Raw genomic sequence first — 22,384 nt, 5'->3', positions numbered from 1 at the left:
AGCCGAAATTGGCCGACAAAAGTAATGAGTTGTATTACTAGGTCGTTTACTCATATGTGAGTCCGAGGAAGTTTGCTTCCGTTTTCCGTTCATCCTCTACTCTCGGCAGTTGAGGGGTAGGGGGTGCACGCCATAGTTGCTATCGCCTCCTCGCTGGTCAGGATGGGTGGTTTCTCACATCTGACACCCACGTCACTCCAAGGGCATCGAGTGTTCCAACTTGGCCTCGGATCTGAGTATTGTTCTTTTTGTGAATTATTAGTAGGAAAAAATAAATGAAGGATAGGAAAGAAAACAGTTCAAATCAATTTCCCCCAGTCACAAACAGCCCAGAGGCCTACTCCCCAAACCTGTTAATGGCTGTTAAGTTTTACTTAACTCCTTTGCAAAACAGTGTGTTCTGCTTTTCATATCATGCTTTGTATGTCGCGTAGCTAATGCTTCTTGAGCCGCTGCTTCAATACTCTCTGGTTTTCTCCCGACGATTGCCGGTCGAAGTGGCCGTGCGGTTAAAGGCGCTGCAGTCTGGAACCGCAAGACCGCTACGGTCGCAGGTTCGAATCCTGCCTCGGGCATGGATGTTTGTGATGTTCTTAGGTTAGTTAGGTTTAACTAGTTCTAAGTTCTAGGGGACTAATGACCTCAGCAGTTGAGTCCCATAGTGCTCAGAGCCATTTGAACCATCTCCCGACGATTATCTGCGATGGTGGAATGAAAAGTAATGCCTCCACCTTCGTTAATTGGGTTTGGATGGGAATATTTTAACAAATCAAGCGCAGAAATAATCCTTAGAATATGATCCTTGATTACCAATATTCGCTTTTCCACATAATCACCAGCCAATTGAATACATTTCTGACAACGATGAACAAGTTTCCTGAAGCCGTCACGGAAGAAGTCGACACTTTGTTTCTGCAACTACAGTCTGACGTTCTCTCAACGTCTTCATCAGAATCATAATGATCTTCCCGCAGATCGCCTTTCAGTATGGGGAACAGATGAATGTCAAACGGTGCTAAATGTGGACTGTATGGAGGATGCCGTACGGTGGTGAGATTCAGTCTCTGAAGTTCTGCTGTGGTGGCACGAGAAGTGAGTGGTTCGCAAAGCAAAGCAACAATGTTACCCACATGTTGTTGTGAAATGCCAAATGGGCTTGCAGTTTCTCTCCGAATGATACGACGATCGTCCTGAAACAATCTCTCATCATTTTGCTTGCAAAACTCTGTGGTTGCTGTCACAGGACGTCCAACTATATGTTAGTCACGCAGATCGGATGATACCGCGTCAACATCTTTAATCTTACTCGCCCAACGACGCACGTACTCACACAAACACAATCACCATAAAAAGCTTTATTCTTTGATGAATCTCCTTTGCGGTGCCACCTTCTGCTGCCATGAACTCAGTGACTGCACGTTGCCTAAATCGAACTGACCAACCGTCTGAGGGTTCCATGCTTTACAATGTAACAACACAACCGTTCAATGCTAAGGCTTCCGGCCAACTGTAGCTGTAGAGAAGAGGTTACAGAATGAGCCAGTACCTGCCGCATACCAGTGCTGCAAACTGTTGAAGAGTTACGAAGATGGAGGCGTTACTTCTCAGTCAACCCTCGTATATATATATTATATTCCTCATACATGGCGATATCCTCTGATGTTTATGATGTACAGTTTTTCTTGGTCCATTCTATTGTGACTCTTTATAAAAGCTATTTTATCTTAAGTAAGATCCTTAGCATCCTTTTTCCTTGCTACATGCACTCAGAGTTTGACCATGAGCTAACTGTGATAACTCTATATGTGGGAAGGGTTTAGGGAATTTACATCTATCACTGACTGAGGAAGGATGTTCCTGTTTATAAAACTGTAATATATTGTAGGTTCATTATCTCTTGTCTTGAAAAGTGTATATATAGTGCTCTTTGTGCCATGACAATGTATTAGTTACAGCCGGCCGAAGTGGCCGTGCGGTTAACGGCGCTGCAGTCCGGAACCTCAAGACCGCAGGTTCGAATCCTGCCTCGGGGATGGATGTTTGTGATGTCCTTAGGTTAGTTAGGTTTAACTAGTTCTAAGTCATAGGGGACTAATGACTTCAGCAGTTGAGTCCCATAGTGCTCAGAGCCATTTGAACCATTTGTATTAGTTACCTCAATTTTTTTGGAGGAACGTAAGTTGATAACAATCATACCATTATCATTTAGAAACTTTTCATTATGTAGGGGTGACACTATCTCTGATACGAACATTAAAATCCCCCGTTATCACTCTAAATTGTTCTCAAGATAGACTGATAGCTACTTCCGTTCAAAGAGGGAGTCGCTTTATGGTCTAAATATACAATTCTCTGGGCTATGCCGAGAGATAATTTTCAGTTTGAGGTGAGCCAGTTTTAGTTTTAATAAAACTATTTTTTCGGAGATGTAACAACATTCTTAGAAACTATTTTGTATTCTGGGCATCGGAAGCTGTTGAAAGGCAGATGACTTCCGCTAACAACCGGTAAAATTGTTGTTTGTTGAAACACAACCGATTTCGCGGGCTAAAGCCGCATCAGGCGCGGTAATGTTAAAAGGTCATAGGCATAGCCATCGCTCCTAGTCAAAATTTAATATTCATTGACTATCGTGGCCAACCGGAATGGCCGTGCGGTTCTAGGCGCTACAGTCTGGAACCGAGTGACCGCTACGGTCGCAGGTTCGAATCCTGCCTCGGGCATGGATGTATGTGATGTCATTAGGTTAGTTATGTTTAAGTAGTTCTAAGTACTAGGCGACTGATGACCTCAGAAGTTAAGTCGCATAGTGCTCAGAGCCATTTGAACCATTTGACTATCGTGAATACTGTGGTGAACAAAGGGTAACAAAGACGTGCTTCATTCATTTAAGACAAATTACAGATAGATGAAATTTGAAATTACAGAGGCGTGTTTTAAAAATTTCCTGCATCAGTCCGACGGCAGGGCATTCCAGTGTTGGGCAAAGTGAAAATGGCCCACACAGACGGCTAAGAGAGCATCGGAGAGATGGCACGGCAATCCAGTTTTGGGCCACTTTTACTTTGCCCGACACTGGCATGGTGTACCCTTGCACCGATTCCGACAAATTTCAACCTTTTAGGTCTTGGCTCTGTATGTACAAGTTTAACCTACCAGCAGTTTGTCCTAAACGTACGGAGCACATCTTCGTTATCTTTCGTTCACCACGGTACGGACAGTTTCACTGAATATTAAATTTTGCCTAGAGATAGCAGAAATGCCTATGACCCTCGAACGTCGTTACAACTGATGCTGCGGCTTTAGGCTGCAAAAGAGGTTGCGTTTCAATAAACAACAGTTTCACCGGGTGCTAGTGGAATTCTTCGTAACATCTTTCTTCGATCAAATCTCTGTATTTGTTGCCGACGCACTCCTACTTTAGCTCTTGTCCTCTTCGCGACTGCACTATAAATGAGATAGTGGTGGGCCTATTCCTTCTGCCCTTTGACTGTTTTGTTATATTGTGAATACTACACACAGAGATTTAATGACGTTTCAATTCTTTAAGCTCTTGATTTTTGTAATTGTAGCAGTCTATGTTCCATGTTCCAATTATGAGAATATTTTTATTTTTCCATGTCTTAGACGTCTCTATTCGTCGCACAGAACTAGCACTCTGAGAGGTATAGCTAATGTCCAGTAGGTCGTTGGGCTGGCTGTCGGTGGGAATTCCTCTACGTAGCTTGGGAGCCCAACCTGGCCCTTCGGTGCACCAGGCACCATTAATTCCGCAACGCAGGAGGAATCGTTGATTTTTTCCTTCAGATTTTTCTTTCCTTAGTCTTTGGTAATCCCACATACACTAGTCTACACTAGCTGTAGCCAGCAGTTACGCGCACATACCTGTAATTTTGTAATGATGAATAATGGTAGGTAAGTAACATAGCGCATGTGCAATAACGTCGCCTATTCCCACGTGTCCGCCTGTTTGGGTAAGCGTGGCACGACGCTACCCCTCCAATGACCACAACACATGACGACGCGGCACGCATGCAGCGTTGCTGCCAACTGGTGCACGCCGACAGATGTGGGTTGGCACACACCCATCTAACCATCATGCTGCTGAGGTAGCTGTGTATATCATGTATGTACAGAATATTTATGAGGTAGCTAAATGTGCTCATTTGTTAACAAACTAGCAGGGAGAAAGCCTGGCAGAGTTACAAATAAATTGATACTGCTCCCTATGTTGTACGGTAGTTTATATAGAATGGTCTAACCGACTTACGCAAAGACAATATCACAGTATTCTTACAGTCACTGATAGTCGAAAACCTAAGAATATTTTTCTATTGTTCCCTGTTAGAATCATCTCCAGGCTACTTCCTACCAATGAAGAGCTTTAACCGTTTAATGTTGTGTCATTTTCAGTCTCGTTAATCATTTCTATCAGTATCTAGTTGAAACAATCGGTTCAAGACTCAACGCATTTTTATTGGCTATTTCCTGATAATTTTAAATTTCTGTAGACATATAGTTAGTATCTTTTGCTGAATTATGGATTACCGGTTACTGTGTTATTTATTTTTATTCTCATCTGAGATACTTCATTTCGTAGCAGACCTTCCTCCCAATATTGCGAGTATTTTAAATATTATGTTTACTGAGCTATTCATGTTGTTGTTCTTGTGGTCTTCAGTCTAGAGACTGGTTTGATGCAGATCTCTGTGCTGCTCTGACCTCTCCGAATAACTAATGAACCTAAATTCCTTCTGAATCTGATTAGTGTATCCATCTCTTGGTCTCCCTATACGATTTTTACCCTAAACGCCACCCTTCAGTACTAAACAGGTTATGCCTCATTACGTGTTCTACCAACTGATCCCTTCTTCTAGTCAAGTTGTGCCACAAATTTCTCTTTTCCCCAATTCTATTTAGTACTTCCTCATTTGTTTCATGATCTATCCGTGTAATCTTTAGCATTCTTCTGTAGCAGCCCATTTCTGAAGCTTACATTCTCTTCTTTTCCAAACTTTTATATCGTCCATGTTTCACTTCCATACACGGCTACGCACCATACAATTACTTTCGGACTTCCTGACACTTAAATCTATACGTGGTGTTAACAAATTTCTTTTCTTCAGAAACGCTTTCCTTGCCATTGCCAGTCTACGTTTTATATCCTCTCTACTTCGTTCTTCATCAGTTATTTCGCTCCCTAAATAACAAAACACGAACTATTTTAAATGTACCTGTTCCTACTATAATTCCCTCAGCATCATCTGATTTAAATCGACTACATTCCATTGTCTTCGTTTTGCTTCTGTTTATGTTCATCTTACATCTTCCTTTCAAGACAGTGTCCATTCAGCTGCTCCTCCATGTCCTTAGCTTCTCTGAAAGAATTACAATGTCATCGGCACACCTCAATGTTTTCATTTCTTCTCCATGGATTTTAATTCCTACTCCACATTTTTCTTTTGTTTCCTTTACTCCTTGCTCAGTATACTACTACTCCCCTTTAATGCCCCTCGACTCTTCTAGGTAGCTTCTGTACAAATTGTAAATAGCCTTTCGCTCCCTGTATTGTACCCCTGGCACCTTCAGATTTTGAAAGAGAGTATTCCAGTCAACATCGTCAAAAGGTTTCCACAAATGCTAGAAACGTATGTTAGCCTCTCCTTAACCTATCTTCTAAGATAGGTCGTAGAGTCAGAATTGCCTGGCGTGTTCCAACATTTCTACGGAATCCAAACCGATCTTCCCCGACGTCGTCTTTAAAGAATTCGTACTAGTATTTTGCAACCGTGAATGCTTAAACTAATAATTCGGTAGTTTTATGGCATGTCAACACCTGCTTTTCTTAGGAATTAGAGTTGTTATATTCTTCTTGAAGTCTGGAGGTATTTCGCCTGTCTCATACATCTTGCTCACCAAATGGAAGAGTTTTGTCATGGATGACTCATCCAAGGCTATCAGTAGTTCAACCATTTAGCTCGGGTTGTGTTCACACATGTAAAAATATGTGTTCTTGTCACATTTTGAAATGTCAACGTTTCCTTTTTTTACTCTCTAATTTCTAAAGTAGCCTGTACTATTCCTCAATGTTCAGATTAACTCCAACCAAATTTCATTGAGCGATTTAGTCGTGAAAACTTAATTTAACCGGTATTGTAGTATAGAAGGATGGATTAAATACGTGAAGGATTGTATAAGCATCGTATTCATTATTTGGAAGAGTATTAGAAAGGGATTATCAAGCTATAAAAGCATTTTCACTAGTATGATTCATTTCATAAGGCAGAGAATCAACAGATTTCTCAAAGATTAAATATATTTACCTAATTAACATAACATTCTACAGATCACTAAACGACTTTTATTACACATTTTCCAATGTAGCCAGCGCCCTTCCCCAGCTTTCAAGCTATCTTCATACCAGTTTCATAAAAATCGGTCCATGTGGTTCGGCCGTAAAAAAGGTAACTAACGCTTACGCATTTTTAAAACTGTAAATTAGGATAACATTTTTTTCATGATCAAATTGTGATGAAATAAAGCTTATATGTTGCACCAAAGCTACCACCAGTTTGCCAGTTGAAGTCTAGATCAGGATCAGTGGCAGTCACAGCGGTTCTTATGTATTGCTCATATGTTGGCAACACTTCAGTTTCTCGTAATGAATGGTACGAGTCTCTGAAACAGCCGATGACGGGCGAAAATAGAGACAATGTGTCTCTATCGCCGCAAATGAATCCATTATCTTGTTTCCTGCTTTTCCAGGTGTTAGTGAACTTTGAGAGAAATATTTTGTGACTGTGCAAGCGAATTCTATGAATTGGGTTATTAAAATGATTTAGCTCTACATGGCGACGTAGTCAGTTGGTAGGTGTCACATGAATTAATTACAAAGACACGAGATGTACGAGAAATCATGGTGAAACAACTCACAAAGAGTATAAGACTTGTGTGGATGGAATCATCCGAATGTGCATAAAAATCCGCCAATTTGAGTAAGTGGATCAACTCGCTTTTATTTAATCATACGAGAAGGTAATTGAAAATAGTCGCACGTTCGATATATTAAAAAATTGTGATGCGACTACCTTCTCACATTATTTAATTAATAAACAGTGCTCCAGTTACTCAGTATACTTGCGCAGATCGTTTCCATAGCAACACAGAGAAATATTTCACTGCTTTTTCGAATAAATCGTGGTTATGATTTATGCTTGGTTTGCAGATATTACCACAGTTTAAGCAGCTACGACTCAAACTAGGAGCAGTTAGTTGTAATCATCGTTCACAGCAGTGTTTCACGCTTTCCTCGGAATGTATTAATTAGAAACACGTCGTCTGTCTGTTGCTCTCCTATCTCTTGCGTTACACTAACAGCTGATACAACTTCATTTGTTCCCATCGTACCTCCCGGCAAGCGCTGACATCATTCCTGCAAGAAATACCTAGGTACACCTTTGGCGTTATTCTAGACTACTGCCAGGTTACCTGTAAAAATACCCTTGAAATTTACTCTGGTAGTTTCGCAGACTGGCGAGTTCAAACAGACAGGTACGATGGTTTAACAGTTCTATTATGAGAATAAAAAAGATTCATGGCCACAACGTTCAAAGTTTGATTGTGAGTGGAGAACAGAAACTATACTTCGAGTCTCGAAACCTAACACAGTTTCATTTGGAAAAGCAATAGCTGCTAACGAGATGCCGACATGTAAAGAAAAGAATGACCTTCATATCTATAACAGGAAGTAATGTCAGACTCAGCTTAGAGTCCAATTGTGGCTGCCCCACATACTCCCTACACGGGAACTCGCTAAGCACAGAAATATATCTGACAGTGCACATTCCTAACACAGTCGTTGTGGCCTTCAGTGCAAATATCATGAGTAGTTTGTTGCAGTTTTCAATGTTACACTGTCATGTGATAAACTCTTCATCTGTCTGTAGCTACTGCTATCTACATCCACTTAAGCGTACTTACGGTCGTCAATGCTTTTCCCCTTTTATAATTTTTAAGCATTTCGCTTCCCCCCATAACCATTTTGATAATTTCTTGCTGCCTCACGATGTGTGCTGACAATTGATTCCCTAGTTTAATCAAGCTGTGCCACAACATTTTTTGGCACACAGTAACTATTAATGGAATGTCGTTCGCCGTTTCTGACAAAACTGCATAGTCAGCGACAACGTTAAAGTTTCTGTGTCTACTGCTTCACCTTTAATTATTTTTCTAACTTCAGGCTCTATTTTCATTCACTTCTTGCTCAGTGTAGAGACTGAATAACATGGCTGTGGGGGGCTAGGCTACAACCCTGTCTGGCTAGAGAACAAGATCGGTTCCTTACATTAAAACGTAAATAGTACGTTAATGGTTCATGACATTCAGCCCGAACATTTTAGGTCATATAAAAATCTAATAAAGATTAAATCCTTCGCCGATATATTTTTACATTTGTGCTTTACTTCTCTTACAGATGACTACTACGTGCCTCAGTTTCTGTGAGACTTAAATTAGATTTCTTAATGTCTAATGAGATCGCGTATATTTTGGGGCGTAAAGGTAGCTCTCGACTTAAACATTTTCGGCGCGTCGCGAACGAGACCAGTGGCTCGTACAGTATCAGCTGTGTTAACTGGAATCTCTGTAAGGATCGGGGGGAAAATGTCAGCGGCACGTGCAAAGACAAAACATGCAAATTAGTACTTTATTTCAATAAACAACTCAATTTCCTATTTCTTCTATAAATTACTATTCATTCCTGTATGCAAAAGGCAGTGCCCCAACTGACTGACTCACTCACTGACTCCGCATCGCCCTACCAAAATCGCTAAAGACAGAAAGTTGAAATCTGGAGGTGGTTTTGAGCTTATACTGCACGCATCCTTTAAGACGAAATTTTTCGAAGTTTTGCTCCTAAGGGATAAAATAGAGGTGAAAGCTTTTTTCTGAAACTATGTTGTTGTTATGGCAATTTTGAAGTTTTGTTGTTGTTGTTGTTGTTGTTGTTGTTGTTGTGGTCTTCAGTCCTGAGACTGGTTTGATACAGCTCTCCATGCTACTCTGTCCTGTGCAAGCTTCTTCATCTCCCAGTAACTACTGCAACCTACATCCTTCTCAATCTGCTTAGTGAATTCATCTCTTGGTCTCGCTCTACGATTTTTACCCTCCACGCTGCCCTCCAATACTAAATTGGTGATCCCTTGATGCCTCAGAACATGTCCACATGTCCTACCAACCGATCCCTTCTTCCAATCAAGTTGTGCCACAAACTTCTCTTCTCCCAAATCCAATTCAATACCTCCTCATTAGTTATGTGATCTACCCATCTAATCTTCAGCGATCATCTGTAGTACCACATTTCAAAAGCTTCTATGCTCTTCTTGTCCAAACTATTGATCGTCCATGTTTCACTTCCATACATGGCTACACTCCATACAAATACTTCCAGAAACGACTTCCTGACACTTAAACCTACACTCGATGTTAACAAATTTCTCTGCTTCAGAAACGCTTTCCTTGCAATTGTCAGTCAACATTTTATATCCTCTTTACTTCGACCATCATCAGTTATTTTGCTCCCCAAATAGCAAAACTCCTTTACTACTTTAAGGGTCTCATTTCCTAATCTAATTCCCTCAGCATCACCCGATTTAATTCGACTAAATTCCATTATCCTCTTTTTGCTTTTGTTGATGTTCATCTTATATACTCCTTTCAAGACACTGTCCATTCCGTTCAACTGCTCTTCCAAGTCCTTTGCTGTCTCTGACAGAATTACAATGTCGTCGGCGAACCTCAAAGTTTTTATCTGTTCTCCATGGATTTTAATACCTACTCCAAATTTTTCTTTTGTTTCCTTCACTGTTTGCTCAATATACATATTTTGAAGCTAGACACACGAAAATTGCTATTTGGTTTGTCGGTCAGATATAAAGAAAAACGTGTTTCAGCATTTTCTGAAAGTAACTTTGTACCTGTATTAAATAGTGAAATTTTCTTTATTAATAATTCGTTACTAAAGAACTAGTAAAGTATTTTAACCCTACATCTGTGAAAATTAATTCATGACTTCTCAGTTAGATATGAAAGAAATGTATGTTTCACAGTTTTTGGAAAATAAGTCTCTAAGGGTCAGAGTGATTCACTGATTAACCGTCTCCCAGCAAAATTCGATAAGGATAGACACTGGCAATTTGGAGAGGGTGTAGATCTTATACTGTAGGCATCGTTTAAGAAAGGATTCCTCGAAATTCTACTCCTAAGTGGGTGGAATCGAGGGGGTACTTTAAAAAGACATAGCTTTCAAGGAAATTTTGAAAGCAGAGCTAGAATTTGGTATGTCAGAAATAAAAATAAATAAATAACAGCATTCTTGGAAATTCAGCCACTAAGTGGGTAAAATATGTGTGGAACTAAATCATTATTAAAGAAACTACTCAAGCAAGTTAAAGCTACATCTTTAAAAATTGGTATTGGACTCCTTAGTTAGAAATTTTAAAAAAATTGGTGTTTCATGGTTTTTGGAAATTCAATGTGGGAGGGTGTGAAATAGCGGATGAAAAGTTTTATGAAGGTGTTTCATTATGAAAGCACTTTCAGAACTAAATCTATAAAAATCTGAACTTGGCTTCTCAGCTAGAAATCAAAAGAAGCAGTTAATTGTTTTTAGAAATTCAACTGGATAAAAGAGGTGATGAAAGTAATATGGAAATATTTCATAATGCAATTATTTTTGAAGCTGAATCTAATCTAAGAAAATCTATATTTGACTTCTCCATGAGAAATAAAAATATATACGCGTTCTCTGGCTTTGGAAAATTAATCCCTCAGTGAGTGAAATAAAGGTTGAAAAAATTAAGTAAACATTTAATTGTGAAAGCATTTTAAAGGCAAATCTTTCAAAATTTGTATTTGTCTTCTCGGTTAGAAAAGAAAAAATACGTGTTCCACTGTTTCTGGAAATTGTCCCCAAGGGTGTGAAATAGGGGGATGAAAGTTTTTGTAAATCTCTTTCAATGCTAAATCTATGAAAATTGCTATTTGGGCTCTATGTTAGAAATTTAAAAGAAATGTTTCACTGTTTTTGGAAATTCAGCCTGTAAGGGGTTAAATAGAGGATGGCAATTTTTACGAAAACACTTCTTAACACTAGGGCTATTTGGAAAGTAAGTTCCTATCGCTTGCGAAATGGAAATCACAGTGAAAATCCGATGAAACTTTGCACAGATGTGTTGGGCAGTGTCTCTAGTACACCTGTCGATCGCATCGCGTCGCGCTTCTCTTTTAAAAACACCATTTATTCCCACAAATAGTTCCGCATTTACACGGTGATATTTATGTGGATAAATGATTCTGTTAAAAGTGCCTGGTCATTGTTTTCTTCCCTACAAGAGTCAACCTCTATTAGGTACAGACAATTTTACTTTTCAACAAAGGAGGACTACATAATATTATACTTGGCTGACGAGTTGTCAATTTTATTAGCAATCACGTTTAAATCTCGCATACTTTGGCTCAAAACTAATCATGTCAACTTCTGTAAATTGGTTCACATTTCAATAAACAAGCAATAGCTTCCAATCTTCGGTTCTAAGACAGCCAACAGAACCAGAAAAATCACCGTGTCTTTCTTGTTCATACTAACTCGGAAAACAGCTCGATGTACTTCTAACAAGGGAACCTCCCCATCGCACCCCCCTCAGATTTAGTTACAAGTTGGCACAGTGGATAGGCATTGAAAAACTGAACACAGATCAATCGAGAAAACAGGAAGAAGTTGTGTGGAACTATGAAAAAAATAAACAAAATAAACAAACTGATTACTCCATGCGCAAGATAGGCAATATCAAGGTTAGTCTGAGCGCAAGAGCGCCGTAGTCCTGTGGTTAGCGTGAGCAGCTTCGGAACGAGAGGTCTTTGGTTCAAGTCTTCCTTCGAGTGAAAAGTTTAATTTTTTTAAATATATTTCAGACAATTATTATGTGTCCGTCCGTCCTTGCGATGCGAGGTGACTGCGCCGTAGTATGGCGACGCTAAACCTTTTCTGGGAGTGATCATCACATCCAAGAGAGAACCTAAATCGGGCAAAGTAGAAGAATCTTTTTACCCATTCGCCAAGTGTACAAGTTAGGTGGGTCGACAACATATTCCTGTCATGTGACGCACATGCCGTCACCAGTGTCCTATAGAATATATCAGACGTGTTTTCCTGTGGAGGAATCGGTTGACGTATGACCTTGCGATCAAATGTTTTCGGTCCCCATTGGAGAGGCACGTCCTTTCGTCTCCTACTCGCACAGATTTGCGGTCTGATCACAAAACACAGACACTAAAATTATTACAGTGAACAGAGACGTCAATGAACGAACGGACAGATCATCACTTTGCGAAAATACAGAAAGTAAACTTTTCACTCGAGGTAATACTTAAACCAAGGACCTCTCGGTCGGCATGTGCTCATGCTAACCACGGGAGCACGGCGCTCCTGAGCTCACATTATCCTTGATGTTGCCTATCTTACGCATGGACTATTCAGTTTACATATTTCGCTTATTTCTTTCATATTTCCACACAACTTCTCCCTGTTTTCTCGAGTGATCTGTGTTCAGTTCCTCAATGCCTATCCACTGTGCCAACTTATAACTAAATCTGAGGTGAGTGCGATGGGGAGGTTCCCTTGTAAGAGAAATCCAAATGCATTTGAATTCTCTTCATGATATTCTTTCTTCAAAAGTCTTCACCTCTTGTGATATACCCTTCTTCGTCAAACCTCACAATTTATTCTCCTCGAAAAACTGGTAGGCCTGACCTATTGCGAGAATAGTGAAGCAGTCGTATTTTTAAAATGTTCAGGAGTTCTCCTCGCCTCCTCATGCGCACTGCATTCCCTATCTCCATAAAATGTCCCCGTGATCACCTTAAACTTCGTTCCTGCTGCCGAGAATTCTTCCGGGTTGTATGACCGTGGTCCATGGAACTCTTCTAGCTAACGTTTCGTTCAAGTCTACGTTGGGCATCTTCAGAGATGCTCCTGGTTGTGCTGAGTCTTGCCGATAGTCGGCAAGACTCAGCACAACCAGGAGCACCTCTGAAGATGCCCAACGTAGACTTGGACGAAACGTCAAGGATATAAGAGTTCCATGGACCACGGCCATACAACCCGGAAGAATTCTCGGCAGCTGAAACATCTGGTCATGAAAGCCTTAATTCTTCATTTCTGGCACGAGTCGGTTATGTGATCAGAGAGGGCTATTGAAAATAGGCTCATTATATATGTGTCTCAAAATCTAAGAATTATTAGTATTAGAAATTCCTATCGTTTTTGGATATGTAAATAATATAATCATAGAGTTTATTTGAAAAACGTACGTTCATACCCTTACATTTCCACGCATTAGAACACAACGCCGTTCACTTGACATCTGAGCGTTATCGTGTTTGTAAACGTGGCGTGACGTAGGTGCTTGGAGCTTGTCACACTCTGCGCAGCAACAGGAGCCCCACAGCACATTTCTCTCTATGTATCGACGCTCTCATCTGCTGAACCTGGCCCTTCAGAACACCGACGTAACAGTCGCTCATCTTAAACAATTACGTTTGCCGTTTCCCAAGAATCTATAGTGTTCGTCATCAGGCTGACTGTTTTATCTGTGGCACCAGTCGCACAATGTAAATTAATTGAACATACGGCATAGTTGGTCGGGAGGCCCCATCCACGGAAGTTCAGCCACCAAGTGAAAGTCTTATTTTAGTTGACGCGACACTGGGCCTCTAGCGAGCCGGTGATGAGGATGAAAGGATGATGAGTAGAACACAATACCCAGTCCCCGAGCGGAGAAAATCTTCAACCCCATCGGGAATCGAACCCGGGCCCACTTGCATGGGAGGAGAGCACGTTCCCAACCAGCTAAGCAGGCGGACACCAGTCGCACAGTACTCTGCACACCCCAGTGGCCACTGGTTATGAAGTGCTAATGTGCTACAGCACACTGTAAATATCACCTCTAACGTTATGACATTTCTCTTCGAATTCAGGCTGGAAATCGCATTATATTCACAGCATTTCCCTTTAAATGCGAGAACTAAATCGCATTAAAATTACGCTATTCCTCTTGGACTGTTTGGTGGTACGTAAATACAACAGACGAAAACAAGATCAGTAGCTATCTATTGGCGATAACTAGAAACCAGTGTCGAGTGCTGATATATAGTCAGTCGAGCTTCTGGTAAGTTAGAGGAGGGAGTCAGCTGTCTTCGATTGCTTATTCTTTGATATTACATCATTGCATCTGGTACTATGAGTGCTACGTTGCTCACAGCACCAGATCAGTAGTTTTCTTTGAAATTCCGTGTAGCGTTTTGTGCAAGGAGTAGGAGGAACTTCTGAGGAGCCATTGTTGTAAGGGCGCCGTGGCTAAGTGATCTATTCTCTGGAGTGGTAAGTTATTGACTCGGGTACGATTTATGGTGCTACCAACAACTTTCTTTTCATTTTGTTCTACTACTCGTAATGCTGAAATAATCCTTCATCATCATTTCATCATGATTGACTCGCAAGTCGCCGATGTGGTGTCACCAAAAAAGGACTCCCAAACTCCCCCGAAAGGGGCCTCCCGGCTAACAATGCCATACGATCATTTCATTTCCATTATAAAATTTAAGTACATTTAAACAGTTCGATTTACATACGTAAAGTTAAGATATTCAATTTACGAGGGGAAACGACTATGTCCTGATCACGGATTTACGTCAAACATTTTACACTTTTGTAATCCGTTAGGACACATAATGTGCCAGTATTATTATGAAATTCGTAGGCGACTTCCAGAAAATTACAAGAGAAGTTTTATGCGTCAGTAGAGGACATGTTTGTTGCGACCCTGAGCAATAGTTGACGGCGGTCATGTGGTTAGCGTTCAAGCTCCGTGAATCACTGGGCTGAGTCCCACTCATCTTCCTTTTCTTTAATTTAAATTTAAAAAAATGGCTCTGAGCACTATGCGACTTAACATCTGAGGTCATCAGTCGCCTAGAACATAGAACTAAATAAACCCAACTAACCTAAGGACATCACACACATCCATGCCCGAGGCAGGATTCGAACCTGCGACCGTAGCGGTGGCTCGGTTCCAGACTGTAGCGCCTAGAACCGCACGGCCACTCCGGCCGGCTAATTTATATTTCTTTCAACACTAGTGGTATAATGTCATACATATTATATTTGAAGGGTAATATTATGAAAAGGCGCAGTATGAACTTTTGTCGTATTTCGAGTGTTATTTTGCTGTTTATTAATTTTTCATTATTACCAATTATGGAGCTTGATCGCTAACCACACGACCGCCGCCATCACGTGTTCGGTTCGCAACACACCAGTACATCACTGACACGTAAAGCTTCTCTTGCGGATTATCCCGAAATCAACTAGCAGTGCACTATGTTGTCCTAAAACTGTACCAAGTTTGACTTAAATGCGTAGTACCAACGTCGCGGCCTCTTCTTGTTAGTTACGTTTGCCACGCTTGTCAGTAAAGATGTTGTAGGCTAGTAAAGAGGCTGTAGGCGTATACAGGAAGAAATTAAGTATGAAAATGTTTTCTGTATATGATACTCAGGTAATATGCTAAAGATATCCTTTTCCTGTAGGAATGAATGAGATTTAAAGAGTTAGGTAGATCTACTTCAAATGTAAATCTAACAACAAAGGGGTGTGGGACAGAAGTCATCCATTTGGTTCACGTAACACTAACGGTATAGATGTACTTGCAAAATATTTTGATCATCTTCTGAATTGTCCAGAACGAAGCCATAAACTTGAATACCGAAAAACGTTTGCTATTGTAAAATTTACCTTCAGCTATGAAAGAAACTAAAGGTATTACAAAAATATTAAGAAGACAGTGGAGAACAATCTATTACAACAAAACTTTTGAAATGGTCTCTACCAAAAACAAAAATTGAGCGTATCATTAATCTTTGATAAAAACTAGTGAACAGAAACATTTTCAGGGGAGTGGAAGGTGGCCTTAATGAATAAGATGTTATCAACTACAGAGACATTTCCTCACAACCAGTTCCATAAACTATATTTTCCAAGGCGTATTAAACGGAGTGGAATCAGCACTGGAGAATAATTTATGTGATTTCTGGGTGGTTTTAGAAAGTGCTGATCATGTTCTGACCAAATATTTGATTCGAAGTCACAGATTTACCACACAGTACTGAATTCAGAATATGTTTGTTAAATTACAACAGGTCGTTGATTCCGTTGACAGAAACCATAGACAAAACAGAACTATTTGAGTAGATACTGGTTATTGCCAGTTTCTAATACCTAAGTGAGTTAAAGAAAAATGGACAGTGCTCTTTAAAAATCTGTGCGTAGAGTATGAGCAGTTTATGAGCAGCAGCTCACATAACGGAGCGCTAGCTCAGTGGTGCCGTCTGCCTACAGCGACGGTCGTGTGAGGCCCTCCGCTGTGATTTGCAGACTTGTGGCTCGCTTCTGGAAGTTGTCACTCTTATTTGTATGTAACTCTCTCTCTCTCTCTCTCTCTCTCTCTCTCTCTCTCTCTCTGTCTGTGTCTGTGTGTGTGTGTGCATTTGTGCGTGTAGTGTAGAATGTTAAGTGCACCAAACTAATTACTTAAAAGCTGTGGTTACTTAAGCGTTATAATGCACAGTTGAGCGAACAGTGGTGTGTTGGCTAACATCGCAGTGGAAAATTTTCTACATATCAAAAATACGCCAAAAGAAAACCTATAAAAATTACATACACTTCACGTGAACTGCAAATTTTTGTCTGAAGAAATTATCCAAATTACTTTGATAAAGGTTCATCGCAGATTTATATAGCTAACTTGCGAACCCAAATTCAGAACATAAAAATGCTACAAAAACGAATGTACATCACTTACTTCACTGAAATGTGCTTTACGTGAGAAGAAAACACTTCCAACCTGAACGTAAGCCGTAAGACCTAACCACTGATTAACTGTGTAATAACATCGTTCTGTTTAAGCAGTGTAACTGTGTAAATATGTCCCTGAAATATTCTAATGCTAACCTCGGTACAGTAAAAATTTTCTCTCGAATGTCGAGTATGGCAAGCAGCTCCGCAGCGGTAAAAGAGATACAAAAGCTAAAATTCATATTCAGTGCGTCTGCAGTGCCTCGGGCAACGCGGCATAAGCAACATAGAACTGTATCGCATAGAATTACATTATAACTTCAATTTCAAGATCGTGACCAATATTCACTTCATACAGGAGCGACTGGTTTTAAAAATAATTGTAAATGATTGATTATTCAAAAAATGGTTCAAATGGCTCTGAGCTCTATGGGACTCAACTGCTGAGGTCATTAGTCCCCTAGAACTTAGAACTAGTTAAACCTAACTAACCTAAGGACATCACAAACATCCATGCCCGAGGCAGGACTCGAACCTGCGACCGTAGCGGTCTTGCGGTTCCAGACTGCAGCGCCTTTAACCGCACGGCCACTTCGGCCGGCGATTGATTATTCAAAATTTTACTTTACACAAAAGCTCAACCTACCCTAAATTATCTGTTTTATCAAAAAATACATATTAGTTGGGGAAGAGAACTAACCTCTGTAGCTGTGAGCAATTCATGATAAAAATTCTCAATTTCAATTTGACATTTAGCAGCTCAGTTCCAGCTAAAAATTACCTGACCATTCAGCATTCAGTTTCATACCTGCTTCCCAATAAACCTCGACTATTAATAATCGTTCTTGCTCTCCACCCCCCTCTCTCTCTCTCTCTCTCTCTCTCTCTCTCTCTGTGTGTGTGTGTGTGTGTGTGTCTGTGTGTGTGTGTGTGTCTGTGTGTGTGTGTGTGTGTGTGTGTGTGTGTCTACCCTCAGGCAAAGGCGGTGTAACAACACAACCAGTAATAGCGGATCAACATAACTTGCTGTCAGATCTGTACATATCGATAAATGAAAGCAAGAAATTAAATAATACGCACATCTAACAAAGTCTGACCGCTTACTTCAGCTTTCCGCTGTGGTTTTTTCTTTGTGAATATTATATACCATACGAATACGAGTCAACCAAGTAAAGCAGACATCATGAGCTTAACCTGCCATCCGAACATTTATAAACCTATCTGTTAAGTATATGATTCTTTTCTTGAAGATTACTCTAAAGATTGGTCATTATAATTGTGTGTAGTGTTGTGTTTGTTAAACTGACAAAGGCCGACCTTCGTGACAGAACTGGTCATTGTAGTGAAAGAACCTGCACTCATTCTGTGCAGTTAGTGTTACACTTGTCGGTTACGGTATAAGAACAGTACGTATTTTCAGATTACCATTTGAAGTCCCAGTTGAGCAAATAAATACAGTACCATCATCTTATGATAAAGTGCTCAGTAATATTCGAGAAAAATGGTCGAACTGGCTTACGTTTGCGGTGCTGAATGGTATCGGGTAACTGAAAGTCGACCTACAGAAACTTATCCCATGTTATATTAACGTTTGTGGTCTACCGAGTTCTCGTCTGATAAGGACAGCCTACAACATGCACAGGGTGTCTCTCATAGGGCCACGTGCATGCCCAGGGGGCAAGGCGCACTGACCAGCTGCATGTCGGCGGAGCTCTTAGACCTGCAGATATGTCCTCAATGCCGATAGCGTACGTGGCGGCCGTCAAACTGATACTGCTACTGCTAGCGGTATTCCACTGGAAGTCACTGCAATAACGGAGGTAATTCCGGCCCCACTGCAACCGACCTATGACTCACAGGAAGCCTTAAAAAAGCCCTTTCCGGAAAGTATTCCGAAATGGGAAGCACCGACTGCTGACGAGAACATCACTGAACATCAGCAGAATACGGCAGCAGAAAAATCTGCAGACTCACCGAAAAGCCCCTGAAATTGAAAAGATAGGAAAATAAGGAATGCGCATCAAACTGCTAGACAAAAAGTTCTACTGTTGCGCGGGAAGGTCGAACAAGTGGCTGAGAAGTTGAAGGCAAATTCAGAGGAATTTTCCAGTCGTCCTGACCCTGAACCAGCTCACGCAGCAGCCAACGGTAGTGCGCCCACCAACGCGGAAACGAAACAAGAAAACATGAGACAAGTGCAGCTCCTCATACAGGTGCTGCAGAAATCCCCCGTACAACCACGAAAGACACGTTCAGGCCTACGTTTTGAAAAAAAAAAAAAAAAAGAAACTGGGCGGAAGAAACCACGGAAGATGAAGAATGGGAGTAACTTCTTTAACTTCCCGAGAGACATTGCTATCCGCCTCTAATGAGGGGTTCTCTCGCAGAACGTCTAACACGAGATGGATATGTATCTGACACTTACTGATAGGTTTCGTGCTGACTATGTTGAACTTGTCAAACGTTTTACATTATGAAACCGTCTCAAGCCTACATTATTGCACCTCTGATCATAAGCAGGAGACGCAGTTCATTCAAATTAAATAGCTTTGAACGCTTTCCGTAGTCAGCAAACGTTTATATCAGTACACTTAAAAAGTGACAGACATTCCATTACTCTTCATATGTGAGTAACGCTGTACTTAACGTGGGAATAGATAGCGAACTGGGGACGGCAGTACTCTCCAAGACAAGTGTAACAACAGTTCAGCACATTCAGTGACTTACTAATAATAGACGGATCAACTGCGCCGTACACTACACACGTATTGTCATCGTATATGACCCGTCTGACAGCAGTAAACGTCGCAATAGAGCAGTGTTTCTTACATGTCAGAATCTCTCACTCTGCGTAGTGATAGTATTACTTTAGGAGGCGATTTTAATTTTGAGTGTCAAAGTTCAAGACCCGAGTCTGCTGAATTAAAATATATAATTACACTCATGTTGTGAGGAAACAGAACACCTTGAATGGCTAGAGATAGGACGTTCATAATAATCGGACATGTACGTAAGCACGTTCTGCTGAAATGATTACCATTTTAACCATGTCGGCCAGCTGGTTCAAGGTCAACATCAATATCGAGGCGCAAAAGCCCCTAACGGCAAAATGTGCCTACGGCTTTCGCTGCCGCTATAAAGCGAAGATAACTGATCGGAGTGACTTGAGTAAACGTGTAGGATGCCACGCATACGCTTGCACGAACAGTATCGTCAAATCATTTAGTATGAAAGAGGGCGCATTATTGGCATAGGGAAAGGAGATGCATCCATCTGGGAAATTGCTGCTAGTGTGGGACGCGGTGTTTTGGCAGTGCAACGGGTATGTGTAGAATGGTTCAAGGAAGGCCGTGGAACACAACAGGATGCACCAGATCGCACCGTTCAGACCTCGCTCTCCCCCCCCCCCCCACCCCCCCCCCCCACCCATCCCAACGAGTTCGACACATCGTCCGAAAGACGTTGCAGGAGAGATCTGCGTCCTCCTCGGCTCTGGTGCAACAGTAGAACACGTCGCACATTGTCAGAGATGACATTTCGTAGCCGTTTATTGTGGCGTGGGTTATGTGCGCGTGTGTGCAGAAACATGCTAAACGACGATGGTGTATGGAAAGTTTAAGGAACCGTTATCACTCAAGCACAGACGATATTTAATTTACTGTACTTAGATTACATGAATCGATTTTTGAAGACAAGAGAAAGCAAAACAAGGAAATTAGAACTGCTCTCTTGTCGCAGCCTGTAGGCATCAGCACTCTTATGTCATTCGTTGTCCTAGAAGGACGTAATATTTTGTGTGGCTGCACAATTAGCCAAATTGATACTTATTTGCAGAAAAGAGACTCAGAATTAATAAGTCGCTCTCATTTGTGAATTATCTGCAATTATTTACCTAGAATTTTACGTAAGTGTCATTCATATCGTAATGTATATGTTGAAATGAATACATGTTTTATTTAACCGTATGCTTTTCTCTGTTTTAGTAGTTTTAGTCACCCCATTGTCATGATTGAAGCTGAGGTCAGATATCAGACTTTGTCTACAAAAAATATATAATGAGCCCTGGCTACGTTCCGTACATCTTCGGACGTGCGTAGCTCGATAAATTCACGGCCTAAATTGCATTTAGTCTACTGTGTGACCTCTATGAATAATGCTACGTAAGATTTTATGAACATTAAGAAATTAAGTTCCAATCTTAAAGGCGAAGCAAACTTTGATCTCTCAATTACTTATCCAAAAAACAATAATAATTATTATGACAAATTATTATATTACTATTTTCATAAGGTTGCCCTCCATGGGGTGGGTGCACGCAACGACTGTGGTTATATTGGGTTAGATAGAGCAGCAATCAGTCGTAGAATTAAGTTGCTTTAATATGATATTTAAAGACACAACGTAGATCAGATTTCGACCTGTGTCAGGCCATTATCAATGCAGTGCGGAATTGTAGCAGTTGTTCGTGCTCAAGTGGATGCTTACACAGTTCAACCATTACTCGTAATGCACTGCATTCATAATAACCTAACACAGGTCGAAATCTGATCTGCGTCGTGACTATAAATGTCATGTTAAAGTAACTTAATTCTACGACTGATTGCTGCTCTATCTAACCCCATATTATTACTTTATTTTAGTTTTATTTATTAAAAACAGCGCCACTGAAGAAAGGAATAGCATTAGCGTTTTTGGACGAATCCAGGTTTTGTTTGTTCGATAATTATGGTTGCATTTAGGTTCGCCGCAGACAAGGGAAGGGGCATCGCAGTGACTGCATCCGCACAAGGCGTACAGCACCATCTCGAGGCCATATTGTGTGGGGTGACATTGGGCACAACCACAAATCACACATGCTGTGCGGAGGTGACTGAAATGCTAACCATTTCTGCAGAACATACTAAAGTACATGTGAATATGAACGTCCCCTCGCTAGTCGTTCAAGGTGTTCTGCTTTTTTTCTTAACGTGAGTGTAATTTCATTTCAACTCTGACGAGGGGCACGGAAACAGCGATGCGCCTGATTTTCTGACTGTCACTAATTGCTGGGCAATTAACCTAGATCGATATGTGTATCTGATAACTTAAAAACTAACATTTTGCAAACGAAGGTATGGCCCAGAAGCTTTACTCGTCGCGCTACATTTGTAAGAATAGATAAGATGAAGAAACAGGGCACGTGCCGAGCTAGAGGTTACTAGGAATTAAACCTCTTACACTTGCAGGATACCGAATGCCACGAGCGTTTCAGAAGAACGTGGCAGGAATGTGAAAGTTAATTCTCTTTCTATGACTCTGCTCTGACTTGCTGGCTTTAATAACTAAATTCGAAATGAAGAAAAATGTTGGTTGCTTGATGCAAGAAAACAGCCGAAACTGTGGCTGTGTGACGTATACAAACTCGACCATCATTCATTCTACATTATGTTGCAATTAAGAAAATAAAATCCCAAATTTTGGCTTTGTAGAGGAGAC

Source organism: Schistocerca americana, chromosome 7 (genome assembly GCF_021461395.2).
Source record: "Schistocerca americana isolate TAMUIC-IGC-003095 chromosome 7, iqSchAmer2.1, whole genome shotgun sequence".
Classification (NCBI taxonomy): Eukaryota; Metazoa; Arthropoda; class Insecta; order Orthoptera; family Acrididae; genus Schistocerca; species Schistocerca americana.
This window is presented reverse-complemented; position numbering follows the sequence as displayed.